We start from the raw sequence: 23,266 nt of genomic DNA, 5'->3' as shown, positions 1-23,266 counted from the left end.
AAATTACTGTGCCCCCTGCAGTTGCTTCTGGGCAGCCCAGCTATGGGACAGATGCTGGGAAAGCTTAGAAGCCATTTTCTTTCTATATAGCAGCAAGAACTAAAGAAACAGAATAGCAGGGAAGTTATCAAGACACTGAGCATGGGTTTTGGTTTTGTTTTGTTTTGTTTTGTTTCTTTGCCAAAAGACATTTTGGAATCACAAATATAAGGTAGGGAAAAAAGGAGCCAAATTTTGTCCTTCAACTAGAGGTACTTGTGTCATTTCCTTCTCCTACCCTGTTAATGTGATTTAAATAGAAGTATTTAGTCTTCAATCACTATTGGAATCAGGATGGGGACATGGACTTTGGCACACTTCAGGTTTTGAAGAACTCCCCTCTGTCTGCAGCATCTGGAAGTTAATCATTCTGACCTCCGGCTTGATTTTTTCATAATGTGAGATTTGGCAGGGAACAAATGTCACAATGCCTGGCTTTGATGGGGGACTCGCTGCAGATTTGGCAGCGTGGGGTGCAGGCTGATGGAGAGGCTAGAGCTGAAGAGTATTGCTTCCAAAAGACCAAAGAGAAAGCAGCTATTAATTATTAATGCCATTGCAGAAGGGCAGGCTGGTTTGTGTGTGTTGGTACACAGGCAAGCTTTGGCAGTCATTTTGGTGAAACAGATTTTAGTGCTGTATTCTGTCTTAAAACATATCTCCTCTGATCCCTTTGAAAGCATTCAAAGCAGCTCAGATTCAGGACAACAGAAAACAGCTTATGCATATACCCACATATAATTTATTACATGCACATACCTATGTAAACATTCACATGTACACATGTATACATACATTTATATGTACACATGTGCATATATTTGCACATATATGAAGAAAATAATGTTCTGGTTTCCCAGGAAGTAGGAAATAACATGCCCTTGAAAATAATTCTGAGGCATTTAAAAGATTAGGCAATATCAGAGTCAAATAAGTTCTGGGGAGCTATGGGAGAATACTTTGAAGAAGTCCATTTGATTTTTTTTTCCTCTTCAAGATAAAATTAGCATTTTGCAGGCAACTGTGGTTAAGTAAAGAAAAGCCAGTACTGGTGGTTCAGTGGATGGAGCACTGGAATCAGGAAGAGTTCAAATCCAACCTCAAATACTTACTAACCATGTGACCCTAGGAAGGTCACTTAATCTAGTTGCCTCAGTTTATCAACTGTAAAATGAGTTATTATTGTTTTATTATTATTATTATTATTATTTATTTAGTTTTGCACCTGTGAAAATGGATACATTGATTTGCTTGAGTTCCCCACTTATCCAGGTAATCAGAACAATTTATGAGGATTGGTCAAATTTGAAAAACATACCAACAATCCTTCACAGTGACCAAAGTCAACCTACCTGGAAAATTAGTAACTCTGAAGCCAATTAAGCTCATGTAAGCATTGAAGCAGATTCTGAACTATTTGGTGATGGTGGTTTATGGACCTTCAAGAGACATTCCTATCTAACTAGACTGAAAGTTATAATACTATGAACATATCTGTTTATGGTCTTATTGTCTCTACCTCTACCCATCCCTGGTTATCTGACTCTCAGTTTTATCCTCTCTTTTGAGAGATCTCCTTATCAAGACATCTCCCAATCAAGCCTTGAATTGTCAATTGCCAATCACTAAAGATGCTTTCTGATTTGTGTATCAAAGGCCACCTACTTGAACCCTGGAATTCCTCACTTTCCCTCCCCAACTCTGACTCTAGAAAGAATAGAGAGGTAAGCATAAAGTAATAGGCACTAAGTATCAGTGGAATACAAGTAGAGAACTTTTTTTTCCTGCTGAAAAGCTTCATTTTCCCTTTTCTGGTTTGCAAATGAAGGCCCACATTTCAGAGATTTAACCCCCTATTCACATGCTTATCTTCTTTGTGTACTTAGAAGAATGACATTCACTAGCACAATTCTCTGATGCAGTAAGTGATAGGGGAGCTGCCAATTTACAATAGGTGGAGAGTCGAGAAGTGGATAGAATGTTGGGCCTGAAGTCAGAAAGAACTGAGTTCAAATCCAACCTCAAATATTTACAAGCTGTGTGACCATGGGCAAGTCATTTAACCATTATCTCCCTCAGTTTCCTCAACTGTAAACTGGGGATAATAATAGCATTACCTTGCAGGGTTGTTGTGAGTCTCAAATGAGGCATTTGGCACTGTTCTTAGCATATAGTAGGTGCTATATAAATTCTTGTTCCTTTCCCCTACATACATACACACTCTCCACTCTCTCTCTCTCTCTCCCCCCTCCCCAATAGAATGTAAAGTCCTTGAGGGCAGGGACTGATTTGTTTTTTGTTTTGTATCCCAACTACTTAGCACAGTGCCTGACCCATAGCAGGTACCAAAAAAAAAAATGTTTGCTGAATTCTTGCTCTGAGTGGTAAAAACAAACAAACAAAACCTTGAAATTAGAATTAGCAGATAGATCTGTGTTTGATTCCTTGGATTGCCACTTAATCAGATACCTTGGGTAAGTCATACCCTCTGTGGGCCATAGTTTCTCTCTTTTAAAACAGGAAGAATGATACTTACACCAGAGAAGGTAACAAAAGTAGCATCAGGGGGCAGCTAGGTGGCACAGTGCATAGAGCACCAGCCCTGGATTCAGGAGGACCTGAGTTCAAATTCGGACTCAGACAATTGGCACTTTCTAGCTGTGTGACCCTGGGCAAGTCACTTAACCCCAATTGCCTCACTTAAAAAAAAAGTAGCATCAAATGGAAATAGACAAGTAGGACAGCTTTGATATGAACATGCTGAGTTTTCTTTTAAAAAACTCAAACCATTCATTGTAGATATTCATGGTTTCTTGTACAATCTTCTTTTTCTTATTATCAAATATCACATCCTGATGTATATATTAAGTTTGCCAAGCAAAGAATAACAACAAAAAAGAAAGAACATTTAAAATATTTGTTTCAGAGATAAATTTGGGAGGCAGCATTAAGGAGATTATAATTCTGTCAAATTTATGAATAAGATTTGTCAAGGATAATCCACAATGACAATAATCCCAAAGTTGCCTTTATACAGGGATACCTGATTGGGAATAAAAGCTGATGTTTAACTTAAAAAATAATAATACTTATATTACCTAACTTAGATGAATGTTGTGGGGATCTGTAGGCATGTAAATTGGTTAGAAATGTCAACTATTCTCTCTCTCTCTCTCTCTTCTCAAACTCAGCAGAGTGTTGATCAATTTATCAAGCGCAGATGAAGGGAACTAGGAAATATGGTAGAATGTTGGTCAATAGGGATAATCAGACTTCTTGAATGATCTATTTGCACACTGAGTAGCCCAAGCAAGGACTCCATGCTCTAGGCAGTTTTTCCAAGTATTATGATTGGTTCTGCATCAATGCCAGAACACAAAGTGGAATTCATTTTCTTGGTGTCCTTCAGATTTCTTTGTAAGGTACTATAGATTTCTTTAGCTAAAATAAATAACAGGGCACATTCAAATTATATTTTTGAATGGTGCCCTTTTTGCCATGAAAGTAAGTAGCATCTCACATGCCCAAGGCAGGCCTAAAAGGAATCAGGGAGTGGATTTAATGAAAATAGGTCATCTGGTTCAAGAGAAATTTAATAAACTCAGTCCCTTCTCTCCAGTTCTGACCCCTTTTCATGGAAGGATTAGAGCAATTTAACTTCTTTTCTCTCCATATTCTTTCCCTATGAAACCCTATCTAGATTTTAGGTCCCAGTTCAAAGCCTATCTCCTCCAATGCCCACAATTAGAAAAGACCTTTCCCCTCATCAGAACTTTCATAGTATTTTGTATTTCTCTTATACACTTCTCATTTTCTATTTTGTATTATAGTTGCTTTTTGTTGTTGTTTTTGTGTTATTGCTCCATCCTAATAGATTAAAAAAACCCTCAGTGTTAATGACACTATTCCTTTCAAAATACATTTTTATTTATTTCATTAAATATTTCCCAAATACATGTTAATCATTTTTAACATTCATTAAAAATTTTTATTTTATTTTTAATTTATGAAATATAACAAGCATTTCCAAAACATAGATAATAAAAATAATGATTCCATATGAAAGTGCAAATCTACTATGAGCAACTTGCTATTCCTTTTAAATATACAACAAAGTTATCATGTGCTTTCTTTTTTTCCCCTTTTTTCTTCCCTCATCTTAGAGATGGCCACCATTATGTATGTATATGTATATGTGTATGTGTGTGTGTATGTGTGTGTGTATGTGAGTAGGGGTGGGTAGGGGTAGGTAAAATTATTCTATACATACCTCTTTTTTTTGTGTGGGGCAATGAGGGTTAAGTGACTTGCCCAGGGTCACACAGCTAGTAAGTGTCAAGTGTCTGAGGCTGGATTTGAACTCAGGTCCTCCTGAATCCAGGACAGGTGCTTTATCCACTGTGCCACCTAGCTGCCCCACTATACATACTTCTATTTATCAGTTGTGAGAAAATAATAGAGTTTCCAATTCCCTCAAAGAGGGAATTGATTGGATTAAGAATGATTGGATTGACTCACTTTGCTGATTAACTCACTTAAAGTTAATTCAATTAAACCCCCTGCACCTGTCTGGCCCTCAGAGGGTGTGAACTCTGACCTCAACACAGGACCACCTGCAAGTCCAGCGAACCAATGGATTTGGTTGATGTTAGCCAATTAGCTTGAAGCAGTGCATAAGGACGGCCTCTCCTCATGACCCATATGCAGTTACTCTCAGTTAGACTATCTCAGAGGTGCTCTTGGTGGCAGAGGAATTGGAGGAAGAAGCAGGTCAGGCTGAAGTCTATTCTCTCCTTTAGGCTAGAAGGCCAGGCTGAGCTCTATTCTCTCCTTTAGGCTAGATTGGCCTTTTCTTAACTTTCAGAGAAATGTGCACTCTCTTTACTAATATTTAATATACTTTAATAAATGCTTAATGCCCCCAAATTGGTGCTAAAGCTTCTAATTTATAAGTAACAACTATATTAGGAACCCCAGCTAATTTTCCACAAACTTGGGACAGAAATAAGGGGAACACATATAATTTTACTTGTCACACATTTCTTTTTCTGAATGCAGATGGTGCCTTTCTTCATATGTACTTTATAATTAATTTAGGTATAATAGTCCAAATGACTAAAATGACTTGTTCACCCAAAGTCATTCTTTTTTTTTTTTTTTAAGTGAGGCAATTGGGGTTAAGTGACTGCACAGGGTCACACAGCTAGTAAGTGTTAAATGTCTGAGGCTGGATTTGAACTCAGGTACTCCTAACTCCAGGGCCAGTGCTCTATCCACTGCGCCATCTAGCTTCCCCCAAAGTCATTCTTAAAACAATATTGCTGTTACTATATATAATGTTCCCTTGGTTCTGCTCACTTCACTTTTCATTATTTTGTACAAATCTTTCCATGTTTTTCCTAAGATAATTGAGCTCATCATTTCTTATAGCACAATAGCACATTCATTTTTGAAAATTTTGAGTTTCAAATTCTCTCCCTCTTTCCCTTCCCTCACCTCTTGAGAATTCAAGCAATATGATATTGATTACACACACATAACTTATTGTGCTTTGCTTTATTTTGCTTCACAGATATTGCATTTTTTAACAAACTGAAGGTTTGTGGCAATCATGCATTGAGCAAGTCTATTAGAGCCATTTTTCCAATAGCATATGCTCACATTTTGTCTCTGTGTCACATTTTGGTAATTCTCTCAATATTTCAACTTTTTCATTATTATATGTAATGGTGATCTGTGATCATTGACCTTTGATATTCCTATTGTAGTTATTCTGGGTTACCACAAATCGTGTGTCCATACAAGACAGCAAACTTAATCTATAAATGTTGTGTGTGTTTTTACAGGATAGTGTAAACATAACTTTTAGATCTACTAGGAAATCAAAAAAATTATGCGACTAATTTTATTGCAATATTCATTTTATTGTGGTTGTCTGGAAACAAATCGTAGTATCTCCAAGTTATGCTTGTATGTCAAAGGCAATATCTTATTTCTCTTACTATATCACTAATTCTTCATTGGATACTCTACCTATTCAATTCAATTAAAAAAATTTATTAAAGCCCTACTCAGTATTAGACACTATACTAAAACCTGGAATTACAAAACCAAAAACCAAATCAAAACAAACAACAAAAAAAAACGCCTGACCTCAAAGAGTTTACAAGATACTGGGTTGGGGTGGGGCAAGTAGTGTACACAGCAAAGTAAATACCAAATAATACAAAATAAATGCAAATGCAAATGAAGAGCTAATATTCTAGTACATGCTTAATAAGTATTTAATTGAATAGAATTAGAGATGGAAGGACCCATTCCTAATAGCTCATCTGAAAAGATATTTTAGAATTTCTATTCTTTTCATACTTGCTAAGACAGAGAAAGAAGGCAACCTGACACCAATATATTTCAATCTTGCACCTTTCCAGGTGGAAAGTGTAGCCAACCAGGAGTCAGGAGCTCTGGGCTCTCAGTCACTTTCCCTCTTGAATAACTTACCTGCCTAGGCTCTGTCTCCTCATCTGGGTTTTATCCTAACTGCTCTCTTTACCTGACAGATGAGCAAATGAGTTTGGGAGGATTTAATGTGAGAATGGAAGTGAAAGTGTTGACTAATCTAATACCTGGGGAGGCAGGTTAGCCTCAACCTGCTTCAGAGACATAATCAATTCAGTTTACTAAGTGTTTAAGAGGCTACTGTGTATTAGCTGGGGGTTGATAAGTGATGTAGTGGATAGAGTACTGGGCTCAGAATCAGAAAGACTCCTCTTCCTGAGTTCAAATCTAGCTTCAGACACTGTGTGACCCTGGGCAAGTCACTTACCCCTGTTTGCTTCAGTTTCCTCATCTGTTAAATGAGATGGAGAAGAAAATGGCAAACCAATCCAGTATCTTTGCCAAGAAAACCCCAAATGGAATCACAAAGAGTCACCAACAACAGCATCAACATGTACTAGCTACTGGGTTAGGTGCTGAATGTAAAAGAAAGGAAAAAAAAAAGAATAGCTCTTGCCTTTGAGTAATTTAATTCTACTGTGAGAAAACATGATATAATCAGTTAAGTAAATACAAAGTAATTGGCTAGGAGAGAGACCCCAGTTCAATTTTCTGTTGCACTTTTCAAAGTGTCCTTCCATTGCTTTTCTACTTCTTACTGGCATTGGTGGTGGTAAGGACGGTAGTCCCTTTCTTTCTACAAAGGTTGCTCCCTTGGATAATGGCTGCCAAGGCCATTCTGGAAGTAGGGCTGGTGAGGGGAGAGGAATACTATTGTGCCCTCAAGAATCTGGCTAATGGCCTTTCTACCAGATCTATTGATTCAGGATATTATGCCTCAGTCCCCTCATTCCTCTTCTTCACATTAGGATTTCCTTGTATCTTCATCCATTATTTATTCCTTCCCTTCTTCTTTCCAAGAAGCAAGACTCTACATATACCCATATGTTTGACATATATGTAATATACATATAAGCAGTTGTTGTTCAGTCTTTTCAGTCATGTCCGACTCTTTATGAAATGACTGAACAAACCAGTATGTGCTGGTAAATATTTACCAACCTATTCTCCAAAGAAAAAAATTGTATGCACTTGACACACTTTAGAATTTAATCTTGTATCATTGATATTTCCTTCATTTGCTTAAGTCTAGACAATAAACAAAACAATAAATCAGGCCCTGATTTGTAGTGTTTACCAATGTCTTAGATATAAATGCTTACATTGAAAATTTAACAATTGGTTCTCATGAGCCAGTTTGAGCCAACTTTAGCACACTCCCATACCTAACTCTCTAATCTCTTCTAGGACTTCAAAGATCAATTATTTTTTTTTAAATCTTTCATCTTTCCCCTTCTATTGGATCCTAGTCTTCTTATCCTTGGTTCTTGCACTCCCTCACCATATTCTCTCTTTATTACCACCTGGAATTTGACTCCTGTCCTCACCACTCTATTAAAAGTATTCTCTTAAAGGTATATTATAAGCCTACTTTTACAGTTGAGGAAATAGGAGGCTGGGGAAAGTCAAGAGAGTTACCAAAGGTCATATAGTTTGTCGAAGAAACTAAATAAAAACTCAGGTCTCCTGACTCTTGGTCTGCTGATCTTTCTACCAGTCTACTGGTAGACAATAATGATCAGTGGGAAAAAACAACTGGCTCTGGAGTCATGGCATTTGGGTTCTAATTATGCCTCTGTCACATAATACTGGTGTGAGCTCAAACAAGCCTTTAACCTTTCTAGTCCTCAGCTTCCTCATCTATAAAGTGAGAGAATTGAACTAGATGGCCCATGATCCCTTCTAGTTCTAGTACTACAATCTTAGGATCCTGTTCACATCTGCTTTATTCAGTATGAATGATTCGAATTCTCCCCCATGTTGAAAATTATTCTTTCCATCTTTTGTAATTGATGATTAAATTAGTATTTTAGAGTGTTATTTTGAGGTAAAAAACATTTACTATCTATTCTGAAATTTCATATGATAGCATTTTTCATTTATCATATTCAAGAAATAGTCTTGTGCCATCTAGACTGTATGTCATTAATGTATGAATTTCTCTTTCTAGCTGCTTGAAAAATTCAATTTCCTAATTGTTGCAACCCTGAAACTTGCCCACTATGTTTATCAGTGAGTCAGATTTCAGGTTCCTCTCTACCAGCGTTATATGGAGTCTGTCAATCTATACTTTGCCTTCTGTTTCCACTGGTCTGGGGTATTATTTTTTGTTTTTCTGAGGTTATTATGAAGACATTTTGGGATTTTTGAGACATGAATAATTATCATCAGATTGTCTTGCCTAATTCTGTCCATCTTTAAGGTCAGTGCTTTTTGCTTATATAAAAGATAGGTATTTTTCCCCTAAAGCTATTTTCTTTTGCATTTGCTCTAATAATTCATTTTACAATCCTATTTTTTGCATTTATCTTCTAAAATTTTATATTTAAGAACATCTACAATTTATATAAATGTTTATTATCAAATCCTTTTTTCCAAAATCTTTTTTTAAAGCTCTCATTTCATTCATTGTCTTTTTCTTTATTTTTTTTTATTTAAGCTTTTTGGCCACTTTTGTGATTCCTTATTGTCTACTCACATTTCTTTGATTTGGTCATAGTAATTGCAATATCCTTCCCCCCCCCTTTTTTGAAATTTCTCCATATTATTTTAATTCAATAATTATATTTTTTGCTGTATTATGAGGGGAGGATTCTTTACTCATTTTGTAAGTTTCTTTGTTAATTTTCCTGTGGGCTTTCCCTTGTCATAATTACTTTTGGCCTCACTTTTGCTATTTTGTTTTAGTTGGTTTAGTATATATCTCACTGTTTTGAAGTGATTAATAATAATTATGCCTCACTATAGTTATTTACATTTTTCAAAGAGCTGTATGTACTTTACCTCATATTATTTTTGTCATTTTAGAGGTGAGCATATAAAGATTCAGGTTGTCTAAGTGGCTTATGTAGTTCATATGGCTAGCAAGTATACTTGAAATGTTTTGAACTCCAATTCTAATGCTCTATCCCTTATATTATTTATTACCTCATTCAAAAGAAACTCTTATTATTTATTCATAAGAACTTCATATCATTTTACTCACTTGAACTTTTTAAAAATTTAACATGCTATATCTTTTTTGGGGGGTATTAAATGTGTTTCCTATAACCAATACCAGTGATTCTTGTTTCTTGCTGTATTTTATAACTTTTAATGGGAAATTACAGACCATGTACATTTATTGTTATAGGCAATACATTTGATGTGTTTTCTGTTATTCTTGCTGTTGCTTGAAAAAATGAAGACTATATTATTCTTATCTATTTCATTGATTCAATTTGAAATGAAACATAGGAGAGATAATGTGGTACAATAGGGAGCTGAATAATGTTAAGAAGACTTTGGTTCATAGTCTGCCTTTGACTTGTGCAAGGTGTGTGACCCTGGGAAAGATATTTAGTCTTTCAATGCTCTAGGAAGTTCTCTGACACTATAAATACACATAGGTACAAAACTGTAATGGTAGGAGATCCCTCCACCTATGAAATTACAGGTTATGAACAAACAAGCAAACAAATAAATAGAAAAACAAAAGAAATAATAGAGATAAGTGAATGAATGACTGAATGAATATAATGAATGGTTTTGGATCATGATTCTTACAATTCCCTGAAGTTTAACCCCCTTTTTATTGTATGTAGAGTTTTCCCTTTGGGTTTGCAAGTTCTTTTCTCTTTGCCTCCTCTATTAAAAAAATCAACTGTGTTAAATATATTTTATTAGTACATGTGAATGCTTTTAGTATTTAGTTATCCTTTATGTTAATTATAATATACATTTTAAACTCAAACTGTAATTTAAATGTTACTATTATAATTTTTAAAATCGTGTTTCATTCTTATAATTATTTCTGTATATGAATATGTATAATACATCTTAAGGATAAATTAAAATTAAGACATAAGTTAAAATATAAGCCTAAATCATTTTGTTATTGTTAAAAACTCATTCAGTCAGTCATAAGTTCCTTCTGTATTGCTTGTAGCAATATCTTAAGGTTTGTAGACCTAAATTTTTCTAGGGTCTTTTTTTTTCTTTAAAGATATTCTTTTGTTTTCAAACAATATGATCCTTTTTGCAAGGGTGTGTGATTTGGTGACCAAATTCTATGTTTTAAAGATTATTGATTAGCTTTAATGTTATCCTTTTGTTTTTTTAGATGTCAGATGGTCTAATTGGTATTTTTAAATGTAATTTACTTTTTTTTTCTCAATGCTTGTAGGATTTTTTCTTCATCCTTGTAATTCAGTAGTTTAACAATTATGTGCTTTGAAGAATTGTAGTTAGAGGTCCTGTGTATTCTCTCTTCTTGCAGCTGTGTTGCTGATTGTGTCCATTCTGGGAAGTTTTATCTAATTAGTTCCCTGAATGAAATGTTTAGGGTATTTTTTCTTCTTTAGTGCCTTCTGGGATCCCAATGAATTTAGTTTTTTAGTTATTGTCTTCCAAATATGTTACTTTATCCTGTATGTCCATTAGTTGTTTTTGAAGTTCTCATTTCTAGGTTTATTTTGCAATTATCTTGTCTTTGCCTTCCTTCATTTATTCTGATATTTGCTGCTTGTTTCTCCTGATGTTTTTATATTGTCAGTCATTTTGCCTTAGCTTTTTCTCTCTGTGTTCAACTGTGTGTTTGTACATGTGTGTATTACTGAATTAGATGAAGTCTTTCTTCAGGTGACCTCTTGCCCAGATTATTCCGACATCTTTCTAACTGATCTACTTTCTTCCACTCTCTATATCTTTCATGTATGTTGTCCTGCATGCCATTGACAGATTCATCTATCTAAGGCTCAAATGTGATCATAGTACTCCCCTGTTGAAATACATTTACTGGTTTCTCTATATATCATACTGTGTCTTATAAAATGCAGTGGTAAAGAAGAAAGACTACTGGACTTGGAATTGGGAAAGATCTGGCTGTACATCCTGCCTCCAACAATCACTAGCTGAGTAATGACCACCACTTCCTTAAATTCCAGTTCTCCCATCTATAAAATGGGGTGATATCAGCTATGGTGCTTACTGCACAGTGTTGTTGTGTTGGTCATATGTGAAAATCAATGTAAAGTGCTTGGTAATCTTCAAAGAACTATAAAAATAAGTTATTATTAGATGCTAATTGTGAACCAAAGTCCCAACTGCTTTATCTTGTCTTCAAAGTCCTTCTCAATTTCCCTTTCTACCATCTTCCACTTTTCTCATTCATATGCTCCAATGAAAAGACTACTTGCTTTTAGATGAGAATGCTCTCTCTGCTTTATTCTCTCAGTACTTTTGCTTATTTTGTCCTTTTGTAATGCATTTACTCATTGCCAAGGAAATTCCTGCCCCTTCTTCAACACCCAAATCAAATGCTACTTCTTTCAGGAAACCTTCCTGGATTCTTCAAAATGGAAGCAATATGTCTTTCTTTGAATTCCCAAAGTACTATATATCTCTCTTCTTGCACTTATGTATTCTACTTTCTAATATAGTTGCCTACAAAACTTTTATTTTCCACTAAACAAGAAGTTGCATGAGAGGAAGGACACCAACAAGGTACAGATAGCCATTATTTAGTGTAAAGATTGGAATGATGCCACCTGCTGGATACTTACTGTAGAAGAGTTCTGCCCATGAAGCGAAGGTCTTTGAGGGCAAGACCAGGAGTCAGGAAGTGACGCGGGCTAGTGGGAGGAGGAAGGAAGAGACTGGCGCTGACTCTGGGGCTCTTTCCTGTGGAGGCTGGCGGAGAAGGGAGCTAGAAATGTGCTCTCCCTTTAATAGACAGGAATCTAGGCCTTTCTCTCTCTCTTTACCAAATTCTTATTCTCCTTAATAAATGCTTAAAAGTCTAACTCTTGCTAAAGCTTGTAATTGATTGGCGACCACTCATTAGATATTTTAGACAGTTTAGCTAGAATTTTAACCCTTAACAGATGGCTGACCACGAAGAGGAAAGCTAAACCTCAGTCTTCTGATCTTCTGGTTGGGTAAGAAATTTCCCCTACCCTTTAAACTGCTAAGTACTGGCGCACTGGCTGTGTTTTCCCTTTAAGTTTTTTCGAATGGACCTTTTTAACTCCCTAATTACCCTATTTTTGATTTTAGTCTGTTTAACCAGACAAATGGGAGATAAGATCATGTTAATGCTTTGTTTTTGTGGGTTTTCTATTTTTCTTTTTATTTTTGTTAAAAGAGCCAGCAACTTACTCACACTAGGAAATATCTCTCCCTCTCCCAACCATGCTTTTTCAGAGAAACCTGAAGAGATTCCCGCAGCTTTTCCCAGTTCTAACTGTAATTGTTGCTTTAATTTTGCATGCCTGGAGGCAATGACCCACCCTCTAGAAGCTTTTAATCCCCTAGCACCTGGAGGCAAAGTGGGGGAAGAGGAATCCAGGCCTGAGTTCAAAATCAAGTCTGATTCAAATTGCTCTGGTCCCTCCCCTCCTCTCCAGACCCCACCCTCTACTCCTCCTATGGCCAAGCCCATAGCTTCCCCTGCCTGGGAAGTCCAGAGATCTGATGCGCATGCTCAACTTTTTCTACCTGCATTTGCAGCTTCAGGCTCAGCCCTTCCCCAGACTGGCTGTGCTTTTGAGACAATCTTAGAAAACTCTTTAAATTCCAGATATGCTCGTTTTGTTCATAATTTTGCTAACCTGCTTTTGTCTTTAATTAGTAATCTTATAAAGCATTTGTATGGTGAAAAGCCCAACAGACAATATAGAGGGGTTAAAGAAGAAAAACTTAAGCTGAATAAGAATGACAATCAACATAGTTCAAGACTCTGCTTCTTTTGCCATGGAAGGGTATATATTTTACAGAAATGTAGAAGTAAGCAGCAAGGTATTGATATGAGTATTGGGGATTTTAGATATCGGAATCAAGAGTGTTCTGAATTCACTCAGATTATTAATGTCAGTTCAGAGGTTACATAGGATTTCTATGCTCTTACATATACATTTTGGAATTAATGGTATAGGTTTATTTTCATAGAGATTTTAATGCTTTTGAGATTGTGTCTTATACTTAGTTTCTAAAACAAGGAGAATATTTGTAAAAGCTTTTTATAGTCATGCGATCAAGTTTATATTTTGTAATACTCTTATTAATATTAAGTTCATATTCATTTAGATTTCCCTAGTTTGAATTTCATTGTCTTTTATTATTCCACGTGTATTTTCTTCTATTCATTCATCTATCTAATTTTGAAACATGGTTTTGATTTCATAATACAATGTTAATTCTAGGAGTATTGTGCTCCCATATTCTGAGTTATTTGTTTTTGCTATTTTTTCTCAACTGATTATTTGATCAAACTCTTTAAAGCATTTCCCTGGCAAATTGTTTGCCATGGCAAGTGTAAATTGATTTTAGAAGTATTATTTTTGATAAGCATATTCCAAAAAAAAAAAAAAGAGAGGAACATTTGTAAAAGTTGTCTTTGAGATTGTATTGTGCTTTAACTTGTATTCAAATATGTTCTGATTTTTCACAAAAGTAATTGTATACTAAGTAAAAAAAAAGGGGTATTATTTGAAATTGTTGCATAATTATATATTGTGTTCTGAATCAAGATGTATTCACATTTTTTGCAATCATTTATTATCCTCAATTTTAAATCCATATGAGACTTGGATTATGGGAACTTATCATTTAAGACATTAATTGCCTTTATTCTGAGTTATCAGATGCCAGTTGTTGGCCAAGATGCCATCCAATCACAAGAGGAATACATGCAAGAGCAGACCCTGAACTGTCACATGAGGGGAGACATGCATGAAGTCAAGGTATGGCCGAGGGAACGGCTTTTGACAAATGTTGAGGTTGGATTCTCTTGGTTTAATATTTTATTTTATTTTTCCCCACAATATTGTACAGATGGCTGGAAGTATTGATCCCACCCATCTCACTTCTACACCTGGCTTCTATGCTCCCTCCTATATGCCTGATGCCATGGACATCTCAATCCCATGCATCTGATTAAGTCTGACTCAGTTTCTTCCAATATGTTCGGTGGCATGGACATATATTCCATCCACCTATTTTAAGCCTGGCATACTGTATGGGCAGTACATATTGCTCAAGTGTGGGAATGCTCATATCCCATCATTTCTCTGTTCTTTTATGGTAACCCCCATAATTATCTCAGGTGTCATGATAAATACAGTGTTGAATTTGGCCTTGACACCTGTTACCAATTATATTAGATTTTTTAATTTCTCATAATGGCATGAGGATAATTAGGCAGATGATGCAAAAAGTGATGAAACAAAGATAAAAAATTATTTTTAATAATTAATATCGTAGCAATTGTCTTCTCAATTACCCTCCATAAGGGGGGGACTATAGTAATATTATAATTTTAAAGAATGGTTCAATTTTTGTTTTATTATATGTTTCATGTGTAACAACTAAGATTCTGAATTCCCTTAGACATGTTTTTGAGAACTTTCATTGTTTGATTTGATTATTGACAAAGCTATTTTAAAGTTGTGTTAAGCTCAATTTTGTAGGAAATTTTCCTGGCTGATTACCAGCATCCACACATCAACCCCTGAAAAGACTTCCATTCCACGACTACACCTAGAGGACATCTGAGAAAAGACTTTCAGAGACTTTAAATGAACAGTTTTGATTTGTTGTTTTTGTTGTTTTTTTTCTCTTTCTGTTATAATATACACCATCTGTAACATGTATTCTCTGCAGAGGCCCTCCCTTTGCAAGACTAATGTCAAAGCGTCGGTTCATGAGGACAAAAAAAAAATCGCCCCTCTGGACAAAACTTTCCTCTCTTCCTTTTCTATATTGTTGTTCACATATTATTAGTTAGCAATAGTTATTATATTGTTTTTACTGTTCCGTCAAGGAAACATTTTGTTTCTTGAGGAACAACAGGGGGGACTGTAATGATTGGAATGATGCCACCTGCTGGATACTTACTGTAGAAGAGTTCTGCCCATGAAGCGAAGGTCTTTGAGGGCAAGACCAGGAGTCTTTTCTTTGGCGGGAGGAAGTGACGCGGACTAGTGGGAGGAGGAAGGAAGAGACTGGCGCTGACTCTGGGGCTCTTTCCTGTGGAGGCTGGCGGAGAAGGGAGCTAGAAATGTGCTCTCCCTTTAATAGATAGGAATCTAGGCCTTTCTCTCTCTCTTTACCAAATTCTTATTCTCCTTAATAAATGCTTAAAAGTCTAACTCTTGCTAAAGCTTGTAATTGATTGGCGACCACTCATTAGATATTTTAGACAGTTTAGCTAGAATTTTAACCCTTAACATTAGAGGGCATCTGTGATGAGGGAATGTCATAAGAGCCTTTTCTATCTCCATGTCCCAACTGGCCTCTTGCTTGAAGTGTATGTAGAATCATTCCAAGTTGAATTTCTTGGCCTGCTGATACAAATCGGGTTCCTACAGGTTGAGAAATATGGCATTACTTGTGTTCTTCTCCCACCCATTGATTAATTCTGATGTCTCCTGCAGGGTCTATATACTTGATTTCTCTTCATTTAGCATTAATGCCATGAAAACAAGATTATGTCTTATAAATCAATGACAATTGATAATTCCCTACTTGCCTTTTACCATGAGTTCCTGCCATCACATTGAAGGAAGGCACAGATGCAGCATTTTGATAAATGCAAAAGAGAGAATGTGCAATGGAAACACATAGTCTTCATAAGCAAGCCATTATTTTAATACAAATATACTTAATAACAATGGAGGAAAGGAAGCACAGGACTCTAGATCATTCCTTGCAGAAACAACACTGCTCCTAAATGAGATATTCTCCCCGCTCCCCTGCTTTTTTTCCCCTGAGGCTTCACCAGTTTTTCATACTACTGGCCATTTTCTTTCCTCCTAAACCAAATATATAGTTTCCTCTAAAAAGAATGTCTCTTTACCTTCTTTATTTTTTGTGTATATGTCTTGCTTTCATTGCCTTCCCTTTAGCCCTACAGCCTAATTTTTGATCCCTGGAGTTTTTTCTATTTTAAAAAAAATTATCCTTCTGCCTTTACATCCACTTTTCTATGATCCAATGAATGTTTCACAGACAAATGCAGCATCTGTGTCTTACACAGTGATGTTCCTCAGGGAATGGATTGTGTTCATGGGAACAGTTCTCTTGAGACTCATTAGTGTGTGCACCCAATGACTTCCTCCAGCTTGAGGCAGTAAATCTAAGTGGAAGCCACTCACTTGCAGATATATGATAATACAACCATGTACATGTGAGCATAACACAGCATTCACTGTGCATTTGGCATATGTTCTGAACCTGCCACACCATTCTGTACAATTTGCAAACCATAACCATTCAGAATAGAGAGGCATTGTATGGCTTGTATCACCTTCCTATCCTTGTAGTTCCATCGATTTTCAAAAATCAGTCTCACAGGTTAAAAAATGGAGAAATCAGGGCTAGACAGCAGGTCATCTGTAAAAGATTAGAAAACTATAGTAGACCACAAGTTCCATGTAAGTCAACAAAGTACTTTGGATGCTAAAAAAAAAGTTAATGGGATCTTGAACTGCATTATGAAAGGCATAAGAAGATAATTGTCCCCCTTACTTTTGTTGTACAGATCTCATCTCCAGTATTATATTAAGTTCTTGTAGACACATTTTAGTTAGACCATTGCTAAATGGAAATCTCTTTCTAGGTCTTTTATTATTTTGAGGTTATTCACTCTTTCACTATTGGACCTGTCTAACTCTTTTTATGGTCAGAAATTTCCTGGATATCATGTCATCTTCTCTGCTACTTCTAGCATGCAAATTGTCAAGGCAATACATTATATCCTGCTTACCCACAGAAGCAAAATTCCTCCCCCAACCTTCCTCCCCTTCCTCAATAGTATGCCTACAATTTTTTAAAATGTACAGTCAGATATACTGCACTAAACCTAAAAAATTCAAGTTCCAAACCAAACAAATAAATCAGAAGAAGGCAGAAAAATAGCAGAGGATCCAGTCAATACAGAGTCTCCAGCTTTGGGGAATTCCAGCTAGTCCCCACTCTGCCATTAATTAACTCTGTGACTTTGGGTGAGACACTTCTGACTTTAATTTTCTCATCCATAAAAATACTTGAGTTGAAATAGATGGTCTCTAAAGGCCCTCCCAGTCACACATTTCCAAGATATCCTTATGTTTCATACACAAATCCATACACACATATACTATTTAATTTGGATGTGCTTGTTCCCCTGACACGCACCAATACAAGTAGACTAACTGTTCCCGATGCTGTACTTATGCTGCCTGGGTGTAGCCTTCCCCTTCCCTTTTTTAGTTGTCCAAAATAAAAAGCATTTCTGTCATTGGTTCTGCTAAAATGAGGAGGGTGTTTTATATAGGAATAGAGATTGTGGTGAAATATGGCATATAGAACTTGCCAGGGAATGACAGGATCCATTTAAAGCTAAGCACCTTGAAGGCAGGAACTACTTCTTATTGTTTTTTGTATGCCAGGTGCCAAGCATGGTGCCTCACATATGGCAAGTACTTGACAAACATTTCTTGAATTGAATTATTTCCCCCACCCCACCCCCAGCTGGATACAGTGATGTTTATTGGAACTTAATTCACATTCTACCTGACATATCACCCTAGAATAGTCTTATGAAATAGGAAACTGAAAGGAGTTTAGATTGTACAGGCTGCAGAAAATGTAGCATCATTGTTTAAGTCTAAACAATATAGTAATAATAATATGTTCAAATTGTATATCATTTTCATACCCATTAGCTTATTTGATCCTCATAACAGATCTTTGTGGGAGGGAAAGCATGGATTATTTTCTCCACTTTGGAGATGAGGACACTAAGTCCCAGAGGGAGACCTGGGACTCAGCTAGAAGACTTGAATAAGAACATCAACCCTGTTATCTCTCCTTCTGTGACCTTGGGCAACTTACTTCTGTTTTTTCCTCTGTAAAATGAGGGGTTTGGAACAGTATGATAACTGATGTTCTTTCTAGTTCTAGATGTTATATGGTTCTATGAAATGTGATAGTCTCAATAGGTGATTTTTTTTTTCTGGCCTGTGCTCTGAAAAATCAAAAGATAATTTGGGATTTTTATTCGATGAAACATTTTGTACTTAACCCATTGACTATGTTCTTTTCAGAAACCCAGGTACTGCATTTCAATGTGTAATCTCAACTGATTTTCCATGTTTTTCATATTTAAATTAGATCTTATAAGTAAATCAAATATTTTCACAGCGTTTGGCACCTTTGTTGTAATAGCGTAATTACCCACTGTGCGCCTGCAGATAGATGCTGTGCCTGGGTACGCATAGCCCTGCTGATGAGCAAGGATGAAAAGACAACTTAACTGTGTGACTGCTGGTCTAATGAGAATCTCACCACTGGGGGCATCTTTGCTGAACTGTCTCATTACGAAATTTGTGGTGAAGACCAAAAGCAAAACAGCTAAGATATAAAATGTCAATTTGATCCTTCAACTCTAAATCCAATGCCCTGACCCCCAAAACCCTGTATCCATCACACCACTGCCTTTCCCAGAGGTGAAAGGGAGTTCAGAGGTCATCTGGTCCAATCCCCACCTCAGTAGGAATGGTGCTCTATATTATTTCCAAACCTGGACTTCACCCAGTACAATTGCATTGTTCCTGCTTCTGCCCTCTGGGACCAAATAGGATAAGTTGCATTTCGCTTCTATGTGACTGAGCATCAGGTATTTAAATACCCTTGTTACAATATCTCTAAGTCTTCTTTACTTCAGGGTAAACAAAGCTAGTTCTTCAGCTGATCCCCTTATGCTGTGGCTCCCAGTGCTTTCACATGCTGGTTACATTGCTTCAGACATCCTTCAAAGGGTCAATGTCATTTCTAAATGTGGTGCCCCAAACTGCACATAGTATTCTCTGGGCATTTTCTCAGGCTGTCCCCCAAGCCTCGAATACTCCCCCTCCTCATCAATACCTCCTGACTTCCCTGGATTCCTTTAAGTTCCAATTAAAATCCCTTCTTTTACAAGAAGTTTTTCAGAATTCCTCCTAATTCTAGCACCTTCCCTCTGTTATTTCTTTCCTATTTATCCTGTATATAGCTAGCTATGTGTGGGTAAGTGTGTGTATGTATTTATTTGCTATCTCCCCCATTAGATTGTAAGCTTCTTGAGGGCAGGGACTGTCTTTTGACTCTTTTTGTATCTCCAGTGCTTAGCATAGTGCCTGGTACATAGTAGGTGATTAATAAATTTCTTGATTGATTGATTAATCCAGAAATGGTTGAACAAGAGCAGAGTATAATAGAATTGTCACCTCCCTTATTCAGGACACTATATTTCCTTTAATGCAGCCTAAATTCTCATTACCTTTTGTAACTTTTTTTTTTTTGTGAGGCAGTTGGGGTTAAGTGACTTGCCTAGGGTCACACAGGTAGTAAGTGTTAAGTGTCTGAGGTCAGATTTGAATTCAGGACCTTCTGACTCCAGGGCCGGTGCTCTATCCACTGCGCCATCTAGCCGCCCCAACCTTTTATAACTTCTATGCCACATTGTTGACTTATAATGAGTTTGCTTTCTAGTAAAATCTCCAGGTCTTTTTCATATTCCTCCTCCCTCTTATATTTCTTCACTTCATTTTTGAATCAAAAAAGTATGATCATGTTAAATTTTCTCTTATCATAGTTCACCCACCAGTGTAATGAGATATTTCGGGATACCAAGGCTGCTGACCAGTATATCAACTACCCTTTCTAATTTTGTCATTTGCAAATTTAATAATCATGACTTTTTACCTTCTTCCAAGTTATTGAGTTTTAAAGATGAACAGAACTGATCCAAGTAAAGATCCCTCTGGCACTCCACTATAGTCTTTCATATAGTTTAACATTGTTCTCTTAATCAGAGTGCTTTGGGCATACTTGTTTAATGAGTTCTGAATTCTACTCACTGTATAATCATAATGTTTACATATGTCATGAAAGACTTTTTAAATGTCTTACTGACTTCCAGGAACACTAGGTCCATGACCTTTCCTAATATATTAGTCTAAAAGCCCTGCTAAAATGAGAAACTAGGCTAACTTTGACTTGATCTGTTCTTGATGAACCCATACCAGCTCCTGATAATCATGGATTTCATAAGCATGCAGCAATAATACCTTTAATGATACTTTATGGAATTTTGTTAGGAATCAAAATCAACTTTGGCAGCTTCAATAATCTGCCTTTATATACCTTTTTGAAAATTGGCATATTTGCCTATCTCTAGTCTCAAAGTACCTCTCCCATTCTTCACACTATTTGAAAGATATGCCAGTTCAGCAGCAACATACCGAAGTTTTTCCAATACTCTGTTGCCTGCTCACTTGAATTTGGTAATGCAGGTTTTTTTTTAACCTTGCCTTACTTATCTTGGACTTCAATGTCCTATGACTTATTTTCTTTCTAGTCTGACTGCCATTTTCCCTGATAGTTTATCTAAAAACAAAGCTATCAATAAAATTTTTAAAGATAAAGAAATATCCCATGCAACTCAGTTATGCCTTTCTGACTATGATATAGTGGAAATGGAATTGATTAAATTCCATAAGTTGGATAAATGACATTTGGAGTCAGAAAGCCAGGGCTTAAATTCTATCTACTGGCTGTGGTCTACTTATTTGGGACAGTTATTTAACTTCCTTTTTTTTTTTTTTAAAGTGAGGCAATTGGGGTTAAGTGACTTGCCCAGGGTCACACAGCTAGTAAGTGTTAAGTGTCTGAGGCCGGATTTGAATTCAGGTCCTCCTGAAGCCAGGGCTCATGCTCTATCCATTGCGCCACCTAGCTGCCCCAGGTATTTAACTTCTAAGTGAAATAATTAAATAATTTAGTTACTACCTTAGTTTTTCATCTTAGAATGGATATAAGAGATGTTGCCCTACCTGTATTTCAGTGTTATATCAAATTAGTTAATGAACTCAAATTATGTTTATCTTAGTTAATGAGCTTTAAACTATAAAAGCTATTATATTTGAAAGCCATGCGTATGTTTTATTTCCCTCACTAAACTATCATCTTCCTGTTCTACTCACAGCAAAATACTTTTTAAAAGTAATAGCATTTGGGGCAGCTAGTTGGCACAGTGGATAAAGCACCAGCCCTGGATTCAGGAGGACCTGAGTTAAAATCCGGCTTCAGACACTTGACACTTACTAGCTGTGTGACTCTGGGCAAGTCACTTAACCCTCATTGTCCCACAGGAAAAAAAAAAAAACATTAGAAAAAAAATTTTTAAGTAATAGCATTTATATAACATTTTAAAGTTTGTAAAGCACTTTACATTTATTATTTCATTTAATCTTCTTTAACAGTTCTGTGAGGCTGGTGCTATTATTATTTCCATTTTATAGATCAGGATACTGAGATAAGTGACTTACCCAGGATCACATAGCTAGTTCATGTCTGAGGATGCATTTGAGCTCAGGTCTCCTCGACTCCAAGTTCATCAGTCTATCTACTGTACCACCTAGCTGCCTAGGTCATAGTCGGTAACCAGTAAATATTAGTTGACTGAATGAATGAATGGAAAGTTCCCAAGCATCTGCTCTTCCCTTCAAAATGAATCTTTAAGATGCATCTGATACTTGGAGTTCTTTACATGTTCCTTGCCCTGAGTGAATTTCTGATTATTCTGAACAATCTTTCTTTCCCACTTATTCCCTCTTGTATTATTTATACATTCCTCTACCTGGATATGTCAATACAACTTAAACAGACATTCTATAAGATATGGAGATCTAGAGAAAACAGGTGTAATTTTCAATCAGATCTAATTGAGGCTAAAATTGCTCAGAGTATGCGAAAATGTTTGGTACTTCAAAATCATTTAATGTCCAGGACATACCTTTTACATTTCATCTTCAGGTACAGAATAAACACAAATTGTGCTATTCATCTCCATTGACATTTTTGATACATTGTTTACTGTCTTCTTCAGTAGCATCAGCACCATCCGGAAGTCACCAGATGCTACTCCTTAGCTGTTTGATCTTTTGGGAGGATTATTTTTGGCACAGGCCATGGAAGGCTCTGCAGTGGGTAACAGCCAAGGCCTAGTCTTCACCACCACAGTTCCCTTTGCTTCATAATTGCCTTGGATCTGACATATCCTGTCTTGTTCCAAGCCTGAGGCAAGGTAACTTAATGTGAGCTGAGGTCAGCCAGCTCATGGCAAAAAGACCACTCCTGTAATTAGAACCTCGTAAAAATAGATCTGATCATTTTTCATGTTAAATTCTCATTCCTCTTTAGAGAAGGAGAGAAAGATTGGAAAACTGTGGCTTTACGACCATGGAGTAATGCTCTCAATTCCTTTTAGTCTCATGGCTGGAAAGGAACTTTAAGAGGCTGTCCAGAGCACCTGCCTACCTTCCCTGGACAAATGAAGCATCTCAGGAAGGTTGGAATCAATTCTGTTTCTGAAGACTTCCAGAGATTTTCACACTTTCTTTCTGTAATAACCCATTTCAGCATTTAACACCACTTACTTTCAGAAACATTTTCCTTCTATATAACTTAAAGCCCTCATTCTGTTCTTTAGAGCCATTTTCTCTTTTTTTTCTGTTATTAGTGGAGGTAGAGAAGAGAACATCATCACCTCCTGTGTCAGCAATCGATGACAGACTTGAGAAACATAACGATAATAATTCCATGTCCC

Source organism: Dromiciops gliroides, chromosome 4, assembly GCF_019393635.1.
Source record: "Dromiciops gliroides isolate mDroGli1 chromosome 4, mDroGli1.pri, whole genome shotgun sequence".
NCBI classification, from domain to species: Eukaryota; Metazoa; Chordata; class Mammalia; order Microbiotheria; family Microbiotheriidae; genus Dromiciops; species Dromiciops gliroides.
The sequence above is the reverse complement of the archived record's forward strand: the minus strand, read 5'-3'. Positions refer to the sequence as shown.